This window comes from Photinus pyralis, unplaced genomic scaffold (genome assembly GCF_008802855.1).
Source record: "Photinus pyralis isolate 1611_PpyrPB1 unplaced genomic scaffold, Ppyr1.3 Ppyr1.4_LG7, whole genome shotgun sequence".
NCBI lineage: Eukaryota > Metazoa > Arthropoda > Insecta > Coleoptera > Lampyridae > Photinus > Photinus pyralis.
In genome coordinates, this window is record NW_022170738.1 from 35,114,249 (window position 1) to 35,120,427 (window position 6,179).

Sequence of the window (6,179 nt, forward strand, 5' to 3'; positions counted from 1 at the left end):
GGGTTTATATTTTACAAAAACTGCGAGTGGTTTAATATCCGTTATTCCTCTAAGAAAAACCACAAGTCAAGGAAAACAGAAGAAAAAATGGAATAATTAAAACCAAGCACCCGTGCCTAAAAGTTTCAAAATCATCTGAAGCCTTTCAAGTAACGAGCAAACCGAAGAACTAAACAAAGTCCTTCAATCTCGCAATAAAAAGTGAGTAATCTAAAATAAGCATTTCATTTCAGAACCTTGTCGCGATAAATTAAACAGTAGCTCACTTACAAAATGTTAATGAAAATTTCAAACGACGATATTAACCCGTTATAAAATGCAAGAAATAAACAGAGCCTTTACGAGTGATATAATAAGATTTTCCCGACAAGACAGGCGCATTTTGCTAAATAAATTTAATATCCCCTTTTATACTATCCCCCTTACAAATTAAAATTGAAACGCTCCGCCGGATAATATTTATGTTATGAAAAATAACCAAAAATTTTCGAAAATAATGTATTAGACTCGCATTCCGGACTTCGAATCGTAATCCCTCGAGACGCAAACGGGTTTTGAAATTAAAATAATCGTCAAGATTGGTTAATACGAAAATTTAATTATTCTCGGGAATTTAATTAACATAAAATAACAATTTTATAGGAAGTTTAAGTGAAAAATGAGGAAGAGTGCTTAAATCGTGAGAACGTGCACTTGCTAGGCGATATCGAATTATTTAAGACGAAGTGAACGTAAATTACGGTCAGTTGACTACTAGTTATACAACAGCAGGTCCAAAACGATCGTAAAGTCCTTCGAAACGTAATGACACTCCACCCAACTAGTTAGCAGTATATCAAGTTATTTTATGTTAGTTCCATTTACCATTAAACTGATTCTAAGCTTTGTTTAGCTTTGTAGTCGATCCATTAACCCTTGAAAATCTACGGTTTATTGTTTAAATTTCCGTCCCTCAAAATATTACCGCCTTAGCTTCGGTTACGAGTACGAGAGAAACCGCATTCTGTCAAAGAATGAAGGAGGCTAAATAAATATCAGGACGCATATGTGCTACAATCCCTTTATTTATCTTTGGGAAGAATTAATATTCATGGCCCTTTAAATCTCAACTAGTTATATCCACTCAATTATTTATTTCACGTTTGCACAGAAAGGAACAGTTGCATTTAATTTAATTTAATCGCTAGGCCACCGAAAAACCCTTTTTGTTGTATTACGCGATCAATTTATGACAGCAAAGCAAGGTACATTTTGCCATTACTTAGGTGAATATCTATACACAATATGTAATAGTACTATCTCGTTCCTTAGCTTAACAACAATGGTACCTTAATGTTAATTTCTTGAAGTAATTCGGAAAATTATGTAAAACTTTAAAGACAAAAATTGTGGATTCGAAATTACCTGTTTTCGGGATCACTCTGTAGATGAACGCCCGGTATAAAGAGGCGCGTCGTTACTAAAGTGAAGATAGATGCTAAAGGTAATTGATTTAATTTCTAGGGTTGTGTTTCAGCCGTCGCTATCATAATTAACGCTGCAATTAATCCGCTCGCCGTTTGCAACCGTTGTCATCCAGATATTTCAGTGGGTTTTGTTCCCCCGAAAACTCTTGTCATTTCGAGGAAGACGAAAATTAATATTTTAGAATTTCAGTTGTTAATTGGACTGCTGATTTTGAGAGATTCCGTCAATTAAGTAAGCATAATTAACGATTGGCAATGAAGTTGTAAAAGCCCGCCCGCCTTGAGCTGAGCCTTTATCTCAAAAGAAGCGCTCTTAATTAATTGGAATTTTGACACCAGTCCCGTATGAGAAGGGTTTAATTAATTTCAAACAGTTTTAAATTTCAAAAGTTATCGAAGGAATAAGCGTACGAGATGGGAATTCCAGTTGTCTCTACCCGAAATAGGTGATTAGATAAATAGAAAACGCTATACGAAAAGTGATTTTTACCATGTTTGCTTGCCATAAGTGCATTAACTTATCGTGCTAATTTTTGCTGAAAAACCGTACCGTATCTAGCTGAAATCTTGAACTGTGTTGGCATTTTTGCATTTGCTTTCCTTAGATTCGTAAGTACGTTAAGTGACCGCCGCCATCTAAACTCGTCCGATTTCGATTCCTGGAGTTACTCTAATTGTAATTACCCGAGGTTTTTGAAACCGATCCGCCAAACCCCTGCTACTGCCGACTTTGACTAAAGGCAAGGCCGTACTCTTGGTGGTGCTCGAGTCCGCCCGTCCGTCCCGTTCACAGAACACACCGGTTGCCCCGTCCTAAGTAAAAAAAGACCCGTAAATTAGACTCCCAGTCTATGATAAGTTGATCACGAATTTCAAGGGTACATTTAGAATATCTAAATCTCCTGTGACATAATAATTAAAATTGTTCTTTCACTATACGGTTGACAAGATATGCCGGGATGTTCAGTTAGAGATCTTCATAATCGACAATCCCTGAATATTTTTCTCAAGTTGGATACTTAAAACAACAGACCCAATTCTCAAGGGTACTTTAAATGAACCATACCAATACCAATCACAACACCCTAAAAAAAATCGGCTGTGTAAGTAGAACAGAGCCACGAGACGCCATCTTGAATTTTGTGACGTCACAAAGTCCAAAATGGCGTCTGGTGGCGCTGTTCTACTCATATAACCGAGTTCTTGAGGGTCATGGCCTTAGAGAGGCCGTTACCTTAGACTCTGGCCCAAGAGCGTAACCTTGGACCTTGATCGAAGGTCGTGGCTTCGGTGATGGTCTTGGATTTTGGATCAAAATCGTGACCTTGAATTTTAGATCAAGGTTAAGACGTAACCTTGTTTTGTGGTGCAAGGTCATTCTCTCCAAGGGTTTGGTATAATCACAATCTTGTAGAGAATGTTACACATCACATACTACGATTAGATCCGCCTCCCCTTCCAGCACCCTTAGGTTTAACCCACGTGCTGTGATGGCTTGAGTAACGTTGAGAGGTCGGACCACCCTAGTCACGGAGGTAATACAAAGGGCCCGAATGTGAGGCCTAAGTACGCGTGGACCCTGTCCACCTTCCTACCGCAATCCAAAATCTTACCAGTTCTGTACCTAACAATACAAAGAACCGGTGACCTATTATAATTTGATTCGCCATTTAAGGCTTCAGCATTTTGGTAGTGCCTACTCAGTTTGAAATATACTTGCATTATTAAAACGCGCAGCATGTACGTAATGTGCACCATTAAAAGGTTTTCTGTGCGACAATACGTAGAGATTAACGACTATTGCGTACAGTTGCCTCTAAAATTCAAAAAGTTATAAACGCCGGGAGAAATTCCAGAACACCAATAATTTCATTTACGTTTCACTTTAGCCTCACTAAAAAACTTTCCGCCTTTTTACACCTTTCAACTTTTACTAAAACTTTATTTCATCTTCGGATCTTGTTACGCCTTTTAAACTTTAAAAATGGTTCCCATCGAGAAGCCTGCAATTTCACTTGCAGCATTTTCGTTAAGAGAATTAAGGCCGATTGCTCAAAAGTTCAAGCTCTAAATCAAGCGAGCGATTAAACTTTGTCAAACGTAAGTAATCAATATGAAATTCCTCTCAGGTATTCGCGACTTAAATGCACATAATTCGAGGTAAAGAAAATCGCCATCCGAAGAAAATTGGTCTTTAAAGTAACAGTCACGTAATCCGTTTAATCCAGCGTTATTCCTTGGGGAGTGTACTAAAGTTAATTTTAATTAGTAAGAAATAATAGTGTAGAAAAGTTGAATGACATACTTTCCCTCTAATAATGTAATTAGAAGAGCGTGCGAAAAGGTGGATAAATTTACTAAGTAATTTGGGTCAAGTGACTATTTGTGATTTTGATGTAAAACCCCATCAAATAATTGGGAAGGGTTCGAACTTTCTTAATTATAAGTTAGCTTAAGGATTTGTTGAGAATTTGATAAAGTATGCCAGCATAATAGTTTGTACGTAGGGCTGTTTTTGATAGAGGAGAGCTGAAGTTGACAAATGGAAGGACCCTTTAGTTCCTTCGAGACTTCGAGTCCTGCGTTTGTTCGTCTTCTATTTACTTCCCCGGTACGTTTGTAAAGGTTAACAACTAAATGAGTTTAGAAAACATGCTGTCTGGGAGTGATTAAGTTTAAACGTTGAACGGGGAATGCCAATTTTATTACATTTACTATACGCCCTGACGGTGCTTTGGACTAAGTTACGCTGCTCCAATTCCAAGCTGACATCACGATTACCTACTGATACTTCTGGGTTCAAATTAGTGCAACTGATGGTATTAACAAATAGACAAAGGTTAAAGGTTCTTTTCAAAAGAGCTTGTAGTGGTGAATCGAGCGGACTGCCAAGTTCAGGCTGAAAGTTAATTTCCGAATTATTTTTGGCTGCAAGCTCAATAATTGAAAGCTAGGTACCCCTTGAGTATAACAAAAATCAAGGAAAACCCGCCGCGACAACAGCGGTCTTCCGTCTTGGGATTCGAGAGTAGATGACTTTCCAGCCTTTCTATAAAATCGCGCAGGGACGTGTGTTTAAATTTTACCTTTGTGTTCTTTTAATTGCTGTTTCTGTATAGGCCTTCATAGCTTTCCCAATTGAATTTTTCTCAATTATTAACTTTTACGATTTTCAAAGCTGGCATTCTAAGTGAGACTGGCGTTACGTAGTAATTTTGACTTTATAAATTTAATTTTTTGCGCTGAATAAGGTCCTGAGGATTAAATCTGTGAATTTAAAAGATAGTTTAGATTAAGATAATTAAAGTAATAAGGCCACCGCGCTAGTCAACCTGCAAATTGATGGGGATTTTTTCATAGTTTCAATGTGGAAAAGTGGAACTGAGCCAAGGCAGTGTAGCGATGAAATTGACACACTCCCCCATTGATATCATAGGGATAATGTCATCTCTCTCAAGTGAAGTGGTCCTTAAATATCCGCTGTGAACCGTAAGTAAAAAGTTTTTCTTGGAACTGCTTTATACGTAAATTAGAACTATATCGTCATACGTTATTAATTTCACAATGTGCAAGGGGTGGTAAAGGGAAGCGTTCATTTAGCAAAGACTCCTTAAGAATGGGGTACAAAAGAAATTTTTTAACAGCTTCTTTTTAGACCAGTTTCCCATTATATTGGTAATAATTTTTATATTATTCACTTTCAGAGCACTCTGTTTCAATACTTTCCAAAATAAGTACGTCATCACCCCATTACTAGAGATACAATCATGTCGAAACTGGACGTGTCTCGAGAAACCTATCAAATTCTCTTTGTGAGTACCGAGTTCTGATACTTCGTTCTGGGGATATTGGATTTTGAAGATTAGTTCATCGACAGATACGTTTTGTCAAGACCTTCACTTTTCTTTTTGTGAGTGCCCACTTTCGACAATATTCTCGACATTTCAAACCTGACAAGTGGATCTGCTCCATGATTTTATGTGATTTTCGAATATGCAATTAACTGTTTTTATTAGAAGGACATAGCATCAAAATTTCATAAAAATCGCTCCATAAATAAACTCTGCATACGCTAATCTGTTTCATAGTATGTCGACTAGTGTTATGTATATACGGCTGCCTGACAACGCCTATGATTAAAAAAAGTGGTACAGGTACTCATACAATATGATCTAGGACCACCTCTCTTATTCGCAATAGAGGGCAGCAAAACTGAGTTCGGAGCAGCGCTTTCGCATCGACTCAACAACGGCATGAACGACCAATTGCCTATGCCAGTTAAAAAATTCTAACTTACGCATCATCATCATCATAAGTAAAAAAGTTGGCATTTTGCACGGCGCACATTTGATTTTTACTATGTGCGATATGTTTGCCTTTGCTAGTGACATTGTAGTTTTCGATTTTTACTACATGTGATATGTTTTTATTTACTAGGAGCATCTATGGTTAAAATTTCAAAGAAATATCTCCATAATGAATCTGATTTTTAATATATGCGATATGTTTGTCTTTACTAGAAGTATCTAATATTCAAAGTAAATAATTAGTAATCTGGTTCCTCCTTTTGAGCTAATTTATTTTATGGAATGTTTAGTCTACAGCAGTCTCGTTACCATTTAAAAAAATCTCATTCTTTAGAATGGTAATGATATTGACTGATTGAACTACGGATTTTACCAAACTACAATACAACCACTTTTATCGAACTTC